Below are 21,504 nucleotides of genomic sequence, written 5' to 3' on the forward strand. Positions count from 1 at the left end.
TTTTTTGTTACTTAATAAAATTTCAAACTTTTATACAAGTGACTCATAAATTAATTAGTATTAATTTTTTTATAACTGGAAATAATTGTAAAATAATTAATTAATGTAATATACCAATTAAATATTAGTAAAAATAAAAAATTTAATTCATAATTTCACAAAATAATTTTTAAAAAGATAATTATACATATAATAAGAGTATAGTACTCACAAAAATATATAGTGAGTACTAAACCATGTAAATAAGACTATTTTTTTAACTTATTCTCATTTTCTTAAATTCAAAAAATGATAAAATAATTTATTTTTAATAAAAACTAAAAATTTTTTTATACTTACAAATTATTGAACTTTTTATTATCTATTCAAATTATATTATTTTAGTTAAATAAATTTTATCTTTATAATTAACTCAAATATTAGAATATTATATTTATTTTTATAATTTTTTATTTTATCTAAATTTATTTTTTTATATTTTCAGATTTAATTTCATAAATATGTGTTAATGTTAGAATATTAAAAAAATGATACTATACATTAATAAATTTATTTAAAAAATTAATTTATTCAAGACAGAATAGCCGTGGTACGTTAATGTAAGCAAGAAATACAGCTACAAAAAATATTATTCGTAGCAAAAAATTAAATTTTAGCCACTGTCATAATGTTTCGTGATAAATAGAAGACACGCTTATTTATTTTTACCACGATTTAGTGTTCGTAGTAAAAATTTGGTAGCTAAACACCGTTTTTGTGGTAGTGATATATGGGTTTATAATTTGTTTTCATAATTTGTTTTCGAGAACAGGACAGAACAAAGCACTGATGGATAGAGACACAAAATTTTGTGTTCTTGTATTCTATTTGGTGATAAACTAAAACAAATTATGAAAATCTAATTTATTCTCATTTTTTTTATTCAAAAAATTTGAGATGAAAAATATAATAATAAAAAATATAATTATAAAAAATCAACAAGAATAATGAAAGAAAAACTAAAAAATAAGTTGTGTCCCTTGTTAGTGTTTCCGTGTCCTTCCTATTAGGATGAACATAAAATACACTAATTCAGTGTCTCTGGACACATTGTCTCTGTCCATGTCCCTTCTACCAAACACGATCGTGTATCTCTATGTTCCTGTCTCAGTGTCCTATCTCTGTAAACAAACGTAACCATATAGACTAAAGAGCACCATCATGTGGTTACTGCTTATTCATTATGTACATACACTTCTATATTTTCTTTTACACTTGTAAACATTAATCTACATATTGTCAAAATCAATTATATTCAAAATTGTTCTTTGCTTTTTGACATAGTAACTTTTCTCGATTAACAAAGGTTTTCACATGTCATCTTTATCTTACAAAACCATTTTTAGTTGCTATATATTAACTATCAACTAATATCAAGCTCCACAGTTCTTAAACTAATTAACTACCTGATAATAACTAATTACTTACCAAATGTACAATATTTAAATAATTTAGAGAATAATGACTATGATAAATTTAATTGTTTATACCTTCTCCTAAGTACTGATACTTATTGTCTCCATTATGAGTTGCTCCCAACTCCATACACAACAAATTAATAATAAAGAGAGGGTTGTTTTAACGCTATGAATCAGTGATTTGTGATTTGATAAAATAATAGTAATGATTAGGTTTGATTGAATCTCTCGCCGATTAATATTTTAGGGTAATTATGATGGTCAAAGAATCTTTGACTTTAACTCATGTTTGTCCCAACTTGGGATTATTGACCCAATTATAGATGCACAATATAATAATGCTTTGTACACTATTTTATTTTATATTTCATAACTTTTTACTATTCATTATTGAGTTGAGATGAAATATTTCATGTGAATTCATGATTTATTTACTCATTTTTCTATTCATTTTACAAAATTCTCACCTCTATTTTTTAGTTTTATACCACCCACGTCCTTATTCATATATTTTTATTCAAAAGATGTGTTCCGTCCTAGGTGATCCGAGGTATGTAACTTTTTGAATAGTTGCTCGGTTCCTAAGCTGAGTTATACGTCGTCCGGAGACAGCATCACGAATAAGCCTCGGTGCTCTGAAACACGGCGGCGGGAGCACCTGGAAAAAAGACTCCGACGCTCAAGTAAATATATGAGTTATGAGAAGTAAAGATAATAAACTAGACTGAGTGATGTGACCTGAGGCTTTATGGGTTATTTGGCTTGGCTTTATAGGCGAGTGGTATGTTAGTTTCGGTCTGTTTGTTCCAATATTCCTAATGGGTGCCATTGTTAGCATCTTTGACTTGTGCAGAAACGTGATCAAGTTTGGGAGGGAGCCCGTACCATTACTTCCGGATTATTAGGTTGGTTATGGTGGTAGTATAGTTACCGAGTTTTTGGGGTACGCATCATAGCCCCCAAGCTTGTCTGGCTCTGTGCTTTAAGTGGCAGGCAAGCTTTATTTAGTTGGGTTTTTCTTTGTTTTTTTCGTTTGGGTTGGTTTTTGGTCGTTGGGCCTTGCTTGTTTGGGGGTTAAAGGAAGTCAAGGGGTTTTCTGTCTTGCTTGGCGCGCTGCGATTAATGCGTTTCTTCCGCGTTTGGATTTTCGAGGCTTCTAACAGTTATCGTTTAGTTTACCCACTAAGTTAGTGGGCTTGGTAATAGCATTTAATTTGTGGTTTTGGAACTGATGCTCTGTTGCTTCATCTTCTGTCAACTTTAACTTCAAATATGACTTCTAAAGGTTAGTTCTTTCTTCCACATTTACTGCTTATTTTTGTTTTCGTCATGGCGAAAGAGAAAGAAAAGAAAACAGCTGTTGAGGAAAAGAAAGATAACCCATATCATTGGGTTCATGATGATGTGAAAACTCGATCATCTTTGTACGTTGATTCTGCGTCCATGCGTGAACTCGAAGGTTTGAAGGTTGTGAAAGAGGGTTCGGGTGTGAGTGTTGAGTTGCTTCATTGTTCGAGTGACGATATGGTTTTTGAGAGAAGGGGAGATTGGGAATATTTTTACATGTACACTCCCTGTCTCATGAAATTAGGTGTTAAGTTTCCTTTTTCTGCTTTCGAGTGTGACTTACTGACCCAACTAAATTGCGCACCCTCTCAGCTACACCCAAATTCTTGGGCGTTTCTTTGCGCTTTTCAGTGTTTAATGGAATTCTTGTCTTTCCCTTGTTCCATTTCTTTATTTTTCTCACTGTTTCAATCTAAGGGGGTTAGGAAGGGGCAATGGGTATGTTTGAGCAGTTTTTCCAGCCGTTCCCTCTTCTTGCTTTATAAATATTTCTTCAAAAATTTTAAATCTTTGTTTGTTAAGGTCCAGTCATTGGAGGCCGAGTACCCTTTTTATCTGGATGATGAGCTTATAGAAAAATTTTCGTTGTATTGGTGTTCGGAGCCGTGTCAAATCCTTGAAGCTATTGAGCGAAGTGAGGGGGAGAAGTGTTTGTTAGAGTTTCTGATAGAAAGTTTTGCTGACGAGGTGTGTTTATCCATTCTCAAACTCCTTCGTTTGCATGATGCTGGTGATAGTGAGGGTCTGAAATCTTATATAGGTAATGATGGTTGTTGTGTTTTTGTTGTTCGTTTGTTTTATTTATCTGACTGTTTTCTTTTGTGCAGGTGGGCGAGTTCCTCTTCTTGACCCCTCCCGATTTCAATCATTTTTAAAGAAGAAAAAGGAAAAGGATGCTGGTGTCTCCGGGACGCCAAAGGAGGGTGGTGGGGAGGCTGCTTAGTCCGCTGCCCAGCCCGCGTCATCGTTCAAAAGGAAGATGGATGAAACTGATCAGTCTCTGGAGGTTATCTCCGAGGGTGACAAGGATGTTGCGGGTGGCAGTAGGTCTGTGTTTGACCGACAGAGGTGACTTCACGGTGTCATACCTGGGACGAGTACTCACTCTCTGTGGAGCGATCAGTTCTCCATCGCCGAGCTCTCAGACAGGGTTTCTCAATACCCTGGTGATATGCTCATGACTCGCCGCATTGGTATGGAGGGTATGGGAAAATTCATTCAGGTTGGTTTCTGTATTTGTTTGATCGGTTTTCTTTTCCTTTGTTTTTATTGTCTTTGCTCACATTTTTCTTTGTGTTGCCATTTGTAGATTGTTGCCTCGCGTCTGATGTGTGTTGGTCGTACTACTGAATTGATTGAGGCTAAGCAGCAGGCTGCTATGGGGAGAATGGCTAAGCTGGAGAGGTTGTTGAAGGATAAAGATGCTGCAATGGAGAAAGCTTTGAAGGAGAAAGACAAGGTAATTGTGGATGTAACAGCGAAGATGAAGTCATCTGAGGATGAGGTTACTCGTCTCAGGGATCAAATTCGGCTCCTTCAAGCTGAGATGAAAGATAGTGACCTGGTTAAGGGTCAGCTGACCTCTAGGGTCCATGAATTGGAGGAATTGGGGATGGAGATGTTTTCCTCCAGTTTTGACCGAGCTGTTAGTTAGGTCGCTGTCTTGGTTCCTGAGTTCGATTGTGCTCTGCTGGATGTGACAAAGGTGGTCATTGATAGGAAGCTTGTGGTGGATGGGACGGTGGAAGATCATGATGTGAACGCCCCATCTACTTAATTTACATAGATTTTTGTTTATTTTGTATGTATTTGGTTTGTCTTGGTAGACTTTTGGTGATATTTTGGTTTGTTTTGGCCGAGTTGTGAGTGGCCTTGAATTTGAATATTTTGGTATGTATGCAAGCATGACTTGTCTGGATAGATGTTCTTTAAGTAGCTTTTGAAAAAGTAAAAATAGATCGGTATTTATAACTTATTGTTTGGATGAAATTTTTAGGCGTTCGGCCTCATTAAAACCCACCTTAGGCAAAACCCTCCTTTTTTTTGGGAAAAAAGCTCTAAGGGAGAAAAAGAGTGCCTTCATTCGAGGATTGTACAAGTTATGATCTATATGTTTTCAAAGAAGATACATTCCAGTTTCCTGATACTGGTTCGCCGTGTAGTGTTTGGAGCTGGTAAGTCCCTATTCCGAGCACTTTGGCTACTCGGAATGGTCCTTCTCAGTTTGCGGCGAGCTTTCCATGTGAAGGAGGTCGTCTAGCTTCCTCTGTTCGTCTGAGGACTAAATCTCCCTCGCTGAATGTCCTCAGAATGACTCTCTTATTGTGCCTTCTTTCTGCCAGCTGTTTCTTAGCTCTTTGCTTGATGGCAGCAATTTCCCTATCCTCTTCAGTCAGGTCAAGCTCGACATTTCTCGCGTTTATGTTGTGTTGCTCATCGTACAGCTCGGTCCTCAGCGTAGGTATGCCGACCTCAATTGGGATTAATGCTTCTGATACATAGACTAGTTTGAAGGGCGTTTCGCCTGTGGTGGTTTGTACTGTTGTGTTGTAGCTCTATAATGTTTCTGGGATTAGTTCCGCCCATTCTCCTTTTGCGTTATTGAGCTTTTTCTTTATTACCTGTAATATAACTCGGTTAGCAGCTTCGGCCTGCCTATTGGTTTGTGGGTGTTCGACCGAGCTAAAATGATGCTGTATGTTAAATTTTTTTAGAAATAATGCGAGCTTACTATCTATAAATTGTCTACCATTGTCTGATATTATTTCCTTTGGTATTCCAAATCGGCATATGATGTTTTTCCATATGAAAGATCATACCTTTTTGGCAGTTATCCTTGCTAATGGTTGTGCTTCTATCCATTTTGAGAAATAGTCTATTGATACTAAAAGAAATTTTACTTGGCCTGGCGCTACTGGAAACGGGCCAAGGATATCGCGCCCCCACCTGTGGAAGGGCCAGCTTGCCTCCATGCTATGTAATACTTCGGCCGGCTTCATAGAGATGGCTGCATGTTTCTGACAGTTGTCGCAAGTTTTGACCTTCGTTATGCAATCTCTCTTCATTGTCGGCCAATAGTATCCCGTTCGGATGATCTTTGCCGCAAGGGCTCGACCTCCGATGTGGTTTCCACATACGCCCTCAGGGATTTTGTCCATCACTTCTTTTGCTTCTTCGTTACTGAGGCATTTTAGCAATGGTTGTGAGAACCCGTTCTTGTATAGTTCCCCTGCTATGTTTGTGTAGAGACTTGCTTTTCGTCTGAAATGTTGAGGGTTAAGTTCGTTCCTGGGTACGATTCCTGCATTAATGTATTCAAGGAAAGGTGTTCTCCAGTCGTGGAGGTGGTTAATGCTTGTTATGGATAATAGTTCAATGCTAGGCTTTTTAAGTGTAAGTTGTGATAATGTCGTTGTTTGTGTGTCTGCCCTAGTGGCAGCAAGTTTAGACAATATGTCTGCTCTAATGTTCTTCTCTCTATGCACATGTAATATGATAAATGAACTGAATTTTGAAATGAGATCCTTTACTATGAGCCAATACTTCTCTAGCAAGGGATCTTTTACCTGAAATTCTCCTCGGATTTGTTGAACCACCAAGAGGGAATCATAGTGTACTGTTAAGCTGTGAACTTGGAGGTTGAGGGCGAGCTTAAGTCCTGCTATGAGCGCCTCATACTCGGCCTGATTGTTGCTTGCCGAGAAGTGGAATTGGAGGGATTGCTCAGCTATAACTGTGTGCCCTGCCTTCAGGACGACCCCGGCCCCGCTTTCTTCTTGGCTTGATGCCCCATCAACATGTAATTCCTAGGTTTTGTTGCTGTGGTGCTCGCCAGGTGTGAGCTCAGAGATGAAGTCTGCGAGAATTTGTGCTTTCAGGGACGACCTTGATTGGAACTGAATATCGAACTCAGAGAGCTCAATGAACCATTTGGTTAGTCGTCCGTCCAGTTCTGGTTTTGTCAGTATTTGCCTTAATGGTTGGTTCGTTTTTACAATTATTGTGTGGCTTTGAAAGTAGTTCCTGAGTCTTCTTGCTGTTGTCACTAGTGTTAGGGCCAGCTGTTCTATTCTTGGATACCTTTGTTTTGTTGGTTGCATGACTCTGCTGATGAAGTATACTGGCTTTTGTGTTTTTCCTATCTCAATGACAAGAGTCGAGCTCATAGAAAAATTGGAAGCGGATAAATACAAGTATAAAGGTTTACCGATTTCTGGTCTTTGTAACACTGGTGGTGATGATAAGATGGCTTTGAGCTCGGTGAACACCGTCTCGCATTCTGCTGTCCATTCGAATTTCTTATTCTTTGATATCGTCTGGAAGAAGTGATACGATCGGCTTGATAGCGCTGGCAAGAACCGTGACAGAGCAGCTACTCTCCCTGCTAATTGTTGTACCTCTTTCATTGTTTTAGGGCTTGCCATGTTAAGTATTGCGTCACATTTTTCAGGGTTTGCTTCGATTCCCCGTGAGGTTAGCATAAATCCGAGGAACTTGCCTCCTTGTACCCCAAAGGCACATTTCTCCGGGTTAAGTCTCATGTTGTATGCTCGGATCTGATCGAATATTTCCCTGAGGTCTTCACAGTGGGATCTTCCTGGTGTGGTCTTGGCGACCATATCGTCTACATATATTTCCATATTCCGACCTATCTGATTGCGGAAGACCTTGTTCATTAACCGTTGGTATGTTGCACCTGCATTCTTTAGACCAAATGGCATTACTTTGTAACAAAAATTTCCATGTTCAGTTATAAAAGCTGTTTTGCTTTGGTCTTCTGGGTGCATGAGGATCTGGTTACCAGAGTATTCATCCATGAAGTTTAAGCTTTCAAAACCTGATGCATTATCTACAAGCTTGTCAATGCATGGTAAAGGATAGGCATCTTTAGAACATGCCTTGTTCAGATCTGTAAAGTCGACACACATGCGCCATTTACCTGAATTTTTCCTTACCATTACCACGTTTGATAGCCATGTGGTGAAGCGGATCTCTTTGATGAAGTTGGCACTGAGGAGCTTTCTGGTTTCTTCAAGGGTTGCCTTTGATTTTTCTGCTCCGAGATTCCTCTTCTTTTGAGCTATAGGTCAGATTGTTCTATTAGTGGCGAGCCTGTGACAAATGATGTTCGGTTCTATACCTGGCATGTCTGCCGGTATCCAGGCAAATAGATCGCCGTTGGCTTGTAATACCTTTATAAGTTTCGACCTTTCTTGTCCTTGGAGTGCTTGGCCAACGTATGTGACCTGTTCCGGTGTTGATGTCAGCAGAACCTTTTGGAGTTCATCTGTTGGTTGAGGCTTTTCTTGGGTGTCCCCTCGAGGGTCAAGCTCGGCTAGGGACAATACCTCGTTTGTGCTGTGAATTGCTTTGACTTCTTGTTGAGATTTCTGTCTTGTGACTGACCTCTTTAGGCTTGCATTTTAATATGCCGAGCTTGCTGGTGGTCTGAGTGGAGTGTCGCTATCTTACCGTCTTGTGCCTGAAACTTAACACATAGGTGAAAAGTGGATACTACTGCTCTGAACATGTTCAGAGCAGGTCTTCCGAGAATAATGTTGTAAGGGCTGGGGCAGTCAACTATAAGGTATTGTACATCAATGGTCCGTGATAACGGGGCTTCTTCCATCATCGTCTTTAGCCATATATAACCTTTAATCGGAACCCTTTCTCCAGAGAATCCGACTAGTTCTCCGGATGAGGGTGGCATGAGTTTTTCAAATATTTTCATTTTTAGAAAAGTAGAGTAAAAGAGAACATCTGCACTACTACCTGTGTCCAAAAGGACTTTTCTTACCAATAGCTCGCCGGTTTGGATGGAGATTACCACTGGGTCGTTAAGTTTGGAGCGGCCGAGCATATATCTGTCTGTCTGAAAGTGATTTCGAGGTCAGACTCATGTTTGTTTCTTTGTGGTACTATTTCTTCGATTGCCAGCATTGCGCGGTAGTTTCGTTTTCTTGCCGAGGTTGTTTCACCTCCCCCGGCGAATCCTCCGGATATGCAGTTTATGATCCCCTTTGGTGGAGTATTGTTCGACCATTTATTGTCTTCCTTGTTTCCCGAAGTTTGTTGGCGTTCTTCTCGGTCCCTGCCATTTTCTTTGTGCTTTCTTCCTTCGATGTATTTGTCCATGAGGCCTTGCCGAGCTAATCTCTCTAATAGATCTTTTGCTATCACACACTCATCAGTTGTATGTCCGTACTTCTGATGAAAAGCACAGTGTTTCCTTCTGTCCACAAATCACTGATCCTGGTAGCTCCCTGTTCTTGCTGGAGGTTTTATGATTTTAATGTTGAGTATCTCTTTAATTATCTTTTCCCTCTTTGTGTTGAATCTGGTGTAATTGTCAAATTTTGGGGTGAGCTTGAATGGCTTCCTGGAGTCTTTGTTATTCGCCGATCTTGTGTTTCTGTCCTCCTTCCTCCTAGGTTACTTTCTTTCTGTTCTTTCGGCTTCACGGAGCTCCTCAATCTCCATCTATCCGGCCGCCCTTTCCCGGAATTCTTCTAACGTCTTCGGCTTAGTGACTGCGATCGTTTCCCTGAACTTTCTAGGTCGGAGGCCGACCTTAAGGGCGTGTAGGTGGACGGCAAGATCTAGATCTAGTATTTCCATGGTTGCTTCTGCAAATCTGGTCATGTAGTCTTTCAAGCTTTCTTGTAGACCTTGGCGGATGGTGCCGAGGTAATCTGATCCGTGTACGTATATCCGCGCCGCTGCGAAGTAGTAGATGAAAGACTTCGCCATCTCTTCAAATGAAGAGATTGACCCTGCAGGTAATTTCGAAAACCCAAGTAATGCAGCACCGTCAAGGTAAGTAGGGAAAGCTCTGCAAAGCACAGGCTCATTGTTAGGGCCGTTAAAAAATATTGTGGACTGGAATTTCTTAATATGAGCCCGGGGGTCACTAATCCCCTTATATGGCTCGAGCAAAGAAGGAAGTGTGAAATTCTTTGGCATCTGGTAATTGGTGATTTCTTCGGAGAACGGGTTGTCTAAGGTTAGCTTCTCCTTCGGCGGGTTGACGCTTAATAGGTCTGCATTGCTTTGGGCTGGGCCTTTAGAACTACCCTCCTCACATTTGCTGGCGCTGTTTTGGGTGGACAGTTAAGCAAGTCTTCTGACTTCTGCTTGTAGCTCGGCCATCTGGGCCATAAGCTCGGCCTGAGTGAGTTGGTGAACTCCATTATCGGCCATGTTGGAAGGTTGAGAAACCCTGCGTAAAAAGAGAAACACAAAGTGCGATATAGAAGAAATAGTGGGGTTAGATTAACTCTCGGACCCCACAGTGGGCGCCAAATGTTCCGTCCTGGGTGAGCCGAGGTATGTGGCTTTCCGAACAGTTGATCGGTTCCTAAGCTGAGTTATACGTCGTTCGGGGACAGCGTCACCAATAAACCTCGGCGCTCTAAAACACGGCGGCGGGAGCACCTGCAAAAAGAACTCCAACGCTCAAATAAGTGTATGAGTTATGAGAAGTAAAGATAATAGATTAGACTGAGTGATGTGACCTGAGGCTTTATGGGTTATTTGATTTGGCTTTATAGGTGAGTGGTGTGTTAGTTTCGGTCTGTTTGTTCCGATATTTCTGGTGGGTGTCGTTATTGGCATCTTTAACTTGTACAGAAACATGATCAAGTTTGGGAGGGAGTCCGTACTGTTACTTCCGGATTATTAAGTCGGTTATGGTGGTGGTATAGTTACCGAATTTTTGGGATCGCATCAAGATGTATGCGCGAATTAAATATGTTATAGCATGTGCAAAAAACGCACTACTGGTAAGAAAATTTTGTTGATTAGTGCTTAGCAATGGGCATGTGTTTGAATTTTCGTTTCCATCCATCAATATCAATATTTATGGAGGATTAGATTTTTTTTTCTGACTTATGGAGGATTAGAATATGCTTTGGTCATCAACTCATCATTGATCAACTTGTTTGAGTTTTCAATAAATAAATAAATAAATATTACTATTTAAATAATAATTTTGTTAAAATTAGTTCTTAAACTTAGCAAATTGAACTTGCTAATTTCACAGAGAAACTTAGCAAAAATTACATACTTAATTCAATTTTGACTCTCTAATAATTAATAATCAGAGCTTTTAAGGACAATATCACCTTCCAAAACCCATTATTTAATTTGTCAGAAGCTTCACACTTTGCATGTCAACTCTAAATTAAGAAATGTAAACGATTTTAATTGCAGATACACACTCATATAATTACGTATCTCTAAGAAGGAACTGCTCCATACTTTTTTAAAATAACGATGGCTTCTATTTTTTTATTTCATTGAAAAAAAGTATAGACATTTCCACTTATAATCTCTAGTTGGCTAGTTTTTTTGGGAATAGACTAGTGTATTATCTAATGTTATGAGTAGGTTGAGTATTTTTTTTTTCCTTCTAATGTGGAGATAAGAAATTTGAGAATTAGATTTTATGTTGAGATTTTATAAGTATAAAAATTCTTAAATTAGTAATTTTAAAATAATAAAAAATTTATAAATATAAATTTGACACTCAGATTTTAAAAAATAAAAAATTATAAAAATAAAAATTACAAACATAAAACATACCCTCGTCTCCAATATTAAAAATAAAAAGTCTCTCTAGCTATCTTGGTAAATGAGGTATTATTTCACCAATTTTAAATAGAGTCTCGCAATTTTATATTTTTAGGTTTTTTTCTCTTTTTTGAGTGACATCCTTTTAATCTTTCTTAATTTGCTGCATAATGATGTATTTAAAGATACCGCAGTTCAAGTTTCACGGCATGGGGCACTAAAGACAAGTCATTATCCACAATTTTCTCCATACTCACATGAGAGAATCAAAATGATTGCGACCACATAGATTTCATATTTTTCCTTCGAGAAAACAGGGGAGCTAATGTGCCTTTTTCTATTTTTCAAAAAAAAAAATCCTTCAAAACTTTAGGTTAAAAAGAGTAATGATAAAATAAACTGCTTTCTGGTTAAAAAAATATTGACCTTTAGATTTTAATATTTATCTATATTACAGTTAGAAATTAAGTTAATTAAGGCTAGCTAATAGCAATATTTTTTTTCTATTATGGCCAAATAATAGTCTTCGGAAAATAGACATATCTGAAAATATTTAGCAGTAAGTAGAATAAACCAAAAGACATGTGAATTGTCCATTGAAATACCTATTTCATACTTGCAACTTGCGATATAGACAAAATTATAGTTCATAGCCAAAGAAAAAAAATAGAAGGTAGGCAAATTTGCATGAGCATATAAAAGGTTTACATTTTTTTATGAGGCCTGCTACACATACAAGCAAAAAAGGTTTACAAGTCTTACAAGTTGGCCCAGTCTAAAAATAAATGAAACGGTTCCTACGCGTACTTACTCTTTTTGAATGGAGCGTCAATACCACGTGCCTCACCCAAACGGTTACGCTCGCAAAACGCGCTCATTATGACACACTCTTCCTCTTCTCCTTCAAAGAAAAAGCAAACCGTCAAGTTTTGAGGAACATTCCAATTCGAACTCGTCATGAAGATTACAAGAAACCAAGAAGAAAAGATAGAACTCTCCATCAACAATCTCCAGAAGAAACCAAGAAATATTATTCAAGGTACGTTACTGTTTTATTGATTTTGTAGATTTTCAACATTTCTGTTTCTGATTTCGAAATCGAAGAACTAGATTTTACTGTTACTGTTCTTCTAAGTTGTTCTAGGTTTTACTGTTCTTCTTGTTCTAAATCTGATATTACTATTTTTACTGTTCTACTTATTCTAGGTTTTACTCTTCATCTAAGTGGTTCTAGGTTTTACTGTTCTTCTAAGTGGTTCTAGGTTTTACTGTTCTTCTTGTTCTAGTTCTTCTCCTAACTGAATTTTCGCTGTATATTGCGTAATTTGTTGGGTGTATATGAAGTAATTTATATGGTTGATTGTTGGGTGTATATTGTAACAGCCCAGATCACCCGCTAGCACGATATTGTTCGCTTTGGCACCAAGGCCTCACGGTTTTGCCTTTGACGATAGGAATGATAGCCGAAGCCCCCACACTCACTCGTCAAAACACGTCATGCTAGGGAGAGGTATCCACATCCTTATAAGGCATGCTTCGTTCTCCTCTCCAACCAATGTGGGATCTTACAATCCACCTTCCTAAGGGAGCCCAGCGCCCTCGCTGGCACATTGATCCGGGCTCTGACTCTGATACCATCTGTAACAGTCCAGACCACCCGCTAGCACGATATTGTCCGCTTTGGCACACAAGGCCTCACGGTTTTGTCTTTGACGATAAGGATGATAGCCGAAGCCCCCCACACTCACTCGTCAAAATGCGTCATGCTAGGGAGAGGTATCCACATCCTTATAAGGCATGCTTCGTTCCCCTCTCCAACCGATGTGGGATCTTGCATATATGGCGTAATTTGTTGGGTGTATATTTCTGAACCCACATAATGTAATGTAATCAACTGTTGCAACTGTTCTAATATTGCTTGTACTTAGGTGTATATTGCCTTATCTATGGGTGTATATTGACATCATCTCTTTTTCATTGCAGTAGAAATGGAAGGCAAAAAATAAGCTGCAAAAAATGTAAGAACTGTTCTAATATATGTCTTGGATCAAATTAGTATTTCATTATAGAAAATATATCTAACTCTAATTTTGCTTTGTTTACAGCAAACCAAAGAACTAAAGTGTGTAATCCATCTGTTGAGTGAGAAATTCAGAAATATGAGCAACGAGAAGAAAGCAATTGTCAGGAATTTGGGATTTGGTGGCCTGATGCACATCCCGCCACTAAGGGTGCATCACAAAATATTAAAGGAGTTCGCTAACTCCTTTAAATTAGGAAAAAACAGACTCGAAACTGGCTACGGTTCGTTTAAAATAACACCAAAAAAATAGGGGCTGCACTTGGCCTCAACGCGTCAGGTAACTCATTACAAACAGAGGTGTATATAAGGGCATATTGGGGGTGTATTTCAAGTGATGTTTGGGTGTATTTCATAAAATGTTGTTTTTCTTTTTGTAGGAGATCTACCGCCTCAGAAAGTCAATTATAAGGATCTTTCTGAAGACAACAAACAAATTTTTAGAAGATTCCAGGGGAAGACCCTAAAAAATTTGACAGATGAGATGATGGCTATGGGTGTTGATAATGAACAGGATCGCCTCATGTTCAAGAGGATTTTCATCCTCTATATACAGATGGAGTTCTTGTTACCAACCACAATAAACAAAATCTTCCCTGTGCACCTGGCACCAATTTTTAAGATGGACACAATACAATAGGCGAATTGGGGGGCACATGTTCTGGATTTCATAGTCAAGGACATAACAGTTTACAAACTGGAAAAAAAAGGCAATTGATGACTGCCTGTTTGCCCTGATGATAGTTTACTTGCATCTATCAAAAAATAAAGACAAGAAAGCGAAAGAAAGAACCCTGAATTGCCAATTGGACTAGAGAGCAATTGGTTGAAAGAATGAGAGCTGAAATGGACGAACATATGGTAAGTGAAAAGAATATTGGGTGTATTTTATTTACATGAATGATGTTAACTGAGATTTCTAATGTTTTAGGGAATTGCAAAGATGGCCGAAACAAAGGATAAATTAAAACAAATGAAGAAAAAAGATAAGAAAGAAAAAAACAAAAAAACAAAAAAAGGAAAGCAAATTCATCATCATCAGAAACTACTGAAACATCTGAAGTTGAAGTCTATTCTGATACTGATTCTGAGATTGAAGAAGAATCAGAGGGACAAAAAAGGAAACAACCCACCCGAACAACCAAAAAGTAAGTAACATATTTGGGTGTATTTTGTGAATTCAGTTGGGTGTATTTTGTGTATTCATTTAGGTGTATTTTGTGCATTCATTTGGGTGTATTTATAGTCTGTTCTTAGATGTATTTTATATCTTCATTTTGGTGTATTTTTTCCCTTTTAGTATGTTTTTAAATGATGATTGTTTGCCTTCCAGAATGCAATCCAAAAAAAGGAAGAAGATTCAGGAGGATTCTGATTTAGAATCTGAATCGAATGATGAGTAATATTCTGAAATTATCATTGCTTTCCATTCGTTTTATTATCAAAATTTCGTGTATTAACAGAGCGCCTCTTATTAACTTTTAGAAGCAAAGAATCATCACCTGTAGAGAAACAAAAAACAAAGAAAAAGACTCAGAGAACACCACAAAAGTAACCAATTCTTTGCATAGTATTTTCTGGTCAATTTTATTTTGTATTTCTGATTCATACTTGTTTTTTGGCCCCAGAACACAATCCCCAGAACACAATCCAAAAAGAAAAAAGTCATTGTTGAGGACTCATCTCCAGAACAACCTCAAGCCTATCATGGGTAGACTTCTTTGTAAGCTATATTAATGTTTATTATCAAAATTACATTTGTTAACATGTTCTTTTATGTATGTACTGTCAGATCTGAAATTGAAACTGAAGAATAAGAATTCTTAAGGCAAAAATAATGAAAAAACTGCTGCACAGGGGTATGTGTTGTTGGGGTGTATATTTCCGATTTTAAGATATTTTCTTTGCAAATAATTATTTCTGGTTTTCCAGAGAGAAGGAAGCTGACCTCCGATCGACAGAAGGTCACTATATCTCATCTGAAATGTAAGAACCTTCTTCTCATTAAATATTGTTATCCTGATTTAACAATATGCTTTTTTTTACTGAATAATATCTACTCTATGTTTAGAATACCGGAGGTAAACTTAGGAAGTGATGATCCTTTGTCTCAAGGACACACAGATCAAAGTAGTGTAAACAAATCGGCGGAGAACATGTAATTTCTCTTTCTAAAAATGGTTGCTTTTAATCTTTTATTACCTTCTACTTCTAATTCTGAATATATTTTTTTTAGAAAAAAAAAGCCCTTTAATGTTTTATTCAAGAAAAAAAAGGCAGAAAAAAAATAAAAACTAGAACTACGTAAGTTATAAAAAAAAACAAAGCCTATCTTTCATTTGAATTCTTCGGGTGTATTTTTTACTTTCTTAGGGTGTATTCCAGGTTCAGTCTCGTAGAAGAATCACCCAATCACTAAGCTAAGGGGAACATGATGGTTGTGCGGGAAGAGACACAGTCACAACCAGAAGCACTTTCAGCGTGAGTTTTTCGAGTAAATTTCAACCTTATAACCATTTTATTTTCACGGGCTTTCTTAAACCTTTTATTTTTGTTTTGTTTAGATTTTCAATTTAAGTTTGCCCACCTCTGTCCCAGACAACCCCAATGCCACAAATTGAACAAACCCCTGTAACAGAAAATAAACCAACCCCTGTGCCAGAAATTGATCCAATCCCTGCAAAGTCTCAAAGTGAAAAAAGTAATGAAGGAACTACAAAAAGGTAAGGAATAATCTTGGGTGTATTGTCTGTATTGGTTTGGGTGTATTGTTTGTATTCATTTGGGTGTATTGTCTGTATTAGTTTGGGTATTTTTCTGTATTCATTTGGGTGTATTGTCTATATTCGTTGGGGTGTATATCCTCATAATTGTTCTGTAAACCTGCAGCACTCCAGAACCACCGCCACAAACTGAACAAAGCACACTGACGCTTCCACCAGCTCCATATAAAGTGTAAGTTCAGCAAAGTAAAATTTTATTTTCAATATCATTCATCTATTCTTATTCTTATAGTATGTTATATTTCATCACGTAGTAATCCAGCCCCAAAAGATGATGTTGATGCACTGATGATGATGGCACGGACAGCATCGTACATTCCTAAACAAGGTCCGATGCCATCATTCAACTTTGGCTTGACTGATTCAAGCCAAGAAGAAGCTGCAACGCAAGAGGGTGCATCAACACAAAGGGGCAGAGGGCAAAAACTCCTAAAACGCCAAAACTACTAGAACAATTAGGAAATTTGGTGGAAAAAAATAGTAAGCAGTGGGGTGAAAGCAGAAGGTAAAAGTCCACAAATTCAAAGGGAGAGTGGCGGAAAAAGTTCTGGAAAGTTTGAAACTCCTGTGACGATGAATGAGAATACGACTGAGTTAAAAGAGAAGTGCTACATCTGGGGAACGTGATTGAAGACATATGCATATGGACGAACTAATGAGTATAAGGACATGTGCACACTGATTGCCCATGATAAATACATTTTGACACCTTGCATCACTCAAAGCAGAATCTCATATAGAAGCTGAGGTAATATTAGAATAACATTAATATTTTTATCACCAAAGTTAACTGCAATGTTTATTGATGTAAATTGATTTCGGCATATTTTTTTAGATTGTCTCTCCCATGTGTCTCATCCTTAACCAGCAAAATAGTAAAAGGTTTCAAGAAGAAGTGTACTGTCTCCCCCCTGATATTGTGATAAGTGTTACTTCTACGAATTTTGGGTGTATTTTCTGTATTTCTTAGGGTGTATTTTATGTTTTAAAATGGGTGTATTTTCTATGATCAACTGGGTCTGTTTTTGTATTTATCTTGGTGTATTTTTTTATGTTCAATTGGGTGTAAGTTGTGTATTCATTTGGGTGTATTTAATGTATTCAGTTGGCTGTAATTTTAGTATTTCATTTGTTGTTTCACAATTATTGCAGAACATGGCCATTGAAAATCATCCAAATGGGGAATTTGTATCACCTAAAACCAATAAGGAATTCAGGGTGGAAGACTACCCAATATTTATTCCCTTCATAGATGCAAAAAAATTAACATCACATCCATATGTAAGTTTTCATTTGTAAAATTTGTTAGTACTGTTCTTTACTGATATGCCAAATAAAATAAAACACTGTTAAAATGTGGCCATGTTTCAGATTTTTGTACCTGTTTGCCATTCACAACATTGGTGGTTATGGCTGATTGATACAAGAAAAAAAGCGGAGATTTTATATACTCGACCCATATCACATGACATGTCCATCCGATGAGAGAAAGCAGCTTAATAAATTCATTGTACGTTGGCTCTGTGTTCTTTATTTTAATAGTTGGGTGTATTTCAATTCAATATAAGGTATATATATATATATATATATATATATATATATATATATATATATATATATATATATATATATATATATTTTGCTTTGGGTGTAAGCATATTCTCCTTTGGGTATATTTCCTTCGGGTGTATTACTTATTTGTTTTGTGTTTTAAGAGATATGTAATTTCAAGAATGAGAGTATATGCTGGCGGGGTACCTCTGAAGAGAAAGGACAAGGAGAAGGAAATTATACCACCATACGTTAACATCTCGGGCCAAAAGATAAGGTATAAATCTGTGACTCTGAACATTAAACTTTCCTAAATGTGATTTGTAATTTATTTTCTTGGTTTTCAACTATGACTGTGCTATTTACGTAATGAAGTGGCTTGAGTTAATTGAGCCCGAAAACATTAAAAGGGCGAAGTATGAGTGGGAGAATTGGACACAGGTAGCTGTCTTTAAAACTATATAACTTTGTATTACTTTACTGAATTAACATGGTTGTTTAAACATAATATTCTTTTTAACTGTAGGACGAGGTGGATCACTATAGAGTAGAATATGCTTCCCGGATTTTATTCAGTGAAATGAATAAAGACAAAGCTGAAGCAATTAGGGAGAGTAATGCAATAAGACTGTCCAAGCCATCCTCAGTATTATTGAGTCCATTTTGTCAGATAGATTCTAATGATATAGACACTGAGTAATGTAACTGTTAGGTAGTCTTGTAAATTGAACACATGGTGTAAAAATTTGCCAATTATAAACAACTTCTATTCAATGAAATTTTTTTCCATAGTTAAACTGTCTATGATGTATTCAAAAGTTCTGTATTACAAGTGGTAAAATATGAAGGAAAACATCAAACCAGATATAAACGCAAAGTATAAAATTTTACACTCAAGGAAAGTTGAATATACACCCAAGATTGTTTAATATACACCCAAACTTCTATCCCCTTAAACCCCTAACCCTAAACCCTAAACCATAAACCGTAAACACTAAATCCTAAACCCTAAACCCTAAAATCTAAACCATAAAACCTAAAAACCCTAAACCCTAAAATCTAAACCCTAAATCCTAAAATCTAAACCCTAAAATCTAAACCCTAAATCTTAAACACTAAACCCTAAACCATAAACACTAAACACTAAACCCTAAAAACCCTAAACCCTAACCTTAAAAACCATAAACCCTAAACCTTAAACCCTAAACCCTAAAAACCCTAAACCCTAAAAATCCTAAACCCTAAAACCTAAAAACCTTAAACCCTAAACCCTAAAAACCCTAACCATACACCCTAAAAACCCTAAATCCTAAACCCTAAACCCTAAAATCTAAACCCTAAAAACCCTAAACCCTAAACCTAAAACCCTAAACCATAAAAATCCAAAATCCTAAACTCTAAACCCTAAACCCTAAACCCTAAACCATAAAAATCCAAAATCCTAAACTCTAAACCCTAAACCCTAAACCCTAAACCCTAAACTCTAAACCCTAAACACACTAAACCCTAAACCCTAAAACTTAAACCCTAAGCCACCCAACCAACGATACACCCAAAAGATGAAGTTTTACACCCCAAAGAATTTCAATATACACCCAAACTTCTATCAATTGATGCTGGATTCCTAAAGCCTAAACACTAAACCTTAAACCCCTAAAGCCCTAACCCCTAAACCCTATAAACCCTAAACCATAACTAATTAAAAAAATAATAATTTATAACATAAACAACAGCACACAATATATATATATATATATATATATATATATGTAAAATGTCGAACACAAGAAAATTCAGAAATACACCCAAACAAAAAGTGCTTTACACCCATATTCTGTAGTTATACACTCAAAAAGTTATCCCCTGCTGCTGGTTGTCTGAACTGAAAATTCATAACACGCCCTAGATATTGGCTGGAATTTGGACACACCACTGATGTAGCATCAAAGACGTTTAACTGCAAATAATAAACTCACATATTAGGAAAATTATTCATGAGAAAATTAAACTCAATCACCACATATTTAAAGAACATCAATTTTACCTCATTTAAAGCTTTCGTTTTCTTCTTCTTTGAGGTATTTGTAATCTGTTTGTCCAACTTTGAACCTAGCTTATTTTTTGGACGTCCTTTTGTTCGAATCCTTGGAGGGCTTTGAAGCTCGTTAACGGATTCCAAGTTGGCGTCTTCGTGAGATAAAGAAGATGTCCCCTTCCTTTTGGCTTTCAATGCTTTCATCTCAACCATAATGTTATCGTACGTACGGTGCAGAATTGCAGCCAGCTCCTCTAATTCTGATGCAAATTCGCAAATATTTTGCGAACAAAAAACCAATTCGTCAAACCTCTTGCTTCTTGGCTCCAACAATGGCTCGTCGTGGTTGCTCATGATGTGTGTGTGTCGCCTCTTTACCTTCTTGCTCCATCGTTCCAATATATATCTTGATGAAAGTTGGGTTACTCGTTCAAAGCTTAACACACTTAGTGCGTAACGGCACAATATCCCTCTTGACTCGAATAATAAGCATTGACATTTTACCTCGGCTGCTACTGAGTCGTAAGTAACCATAAACTTGTTGAATATTAAGCTGGAAACTTGTTCTCCAACTTCATATACTGAATAGCATAGAGCGGAATTCGTTAATCTAGTGATGCAATTCGCCTTTCCTCTAAATTGTGCTTGGACTTTCCTAAACTTTTGATGGGTGTACACATCTTGAAACTGAGCTTCAATGGAGAATTTGGTTGCACACGTTATGACCGTATGAAAATCTACAGCATCTAATTCTCTCTCTGCTTGCTCCCTGCTTCCGAGACAATTATCGTATTGTTTGACAAATTGAATAAACGAGCTGTTCCGGGTAATAAACTTGTTAAAAAATGAATGCATGCTCTCACTCCTTTGTGTGCTTCTCATCCCTACCCAGAAGTGGTGATCCAAATAGATAGGAACCCATATATGACGGTTTTCGTATAGATATGCATAATACACCAAAAAACGTACTATAAATACACCCAAACAACATGCATTTTACACATCTGCTGCAGATTTTAAACAACATTACATGAAAGCCACTTTTTATCTACAAGACCAAAATTTAGCAGAAAATCATTCCAATTCCTATCAAATGAATCTTTACTATGAGAGTTCCAAACAACTTGGCTCAATTCTTGTTCAATTTCAGCATGTCCCTTGTACCCATTTAATTTGTTTGGGATATTCTTCATGATGTGCCAAATACACCAACGGTGAATTATTGTTGGCATACAAGCCTCCAAAGCCCTTTTCATTGATACGCATTGATCGGTGAGAAACCCTTATTTTCCCCCATGTAACGAAGCCAACATTGAAATATCCATTTGAATGACTCAATTTCTTCGTTTTTCATCAAAGTGCATCCAAGAAGTATTGACTGACCATGGTGATTCACCCCGACAAAAAAACCATAAACCAAATTATACCTGAAACAAATTACAACATTACAGAATGAAAATTATTACGTCCATATAATAAACTTATACACCCAAAGAACATCCAATATACACCTCTGCACCAGATTCATAGAACAAAATTAATTTAGCAGCATACACAAGAACAGGATATTACCTATTTGTATTGTACGTGGTGTCAAATGAAATAACATCTCCAAAATACTCAAAGGCAGCTCTACTCCTTGCATCGACCCAAAAAGCAAGCTTAATCGATTGATCGTCC

Source organism: Arachis hypogaea, chromosome 16, assembly GCF_003086295.3.
Source record: "Arachis hypogaea cultivar Tifrunner chromosome 16, arahy.Tifrunner.gnm2.J5K5, whole genome shotgun sequence".
Lineage (NCBI taxonomy): Eukaryota > Viridiplantae > Streptophyta > Magnoliopsida > Fabales > Fabaceae > Arachis > Arachis hypogaea.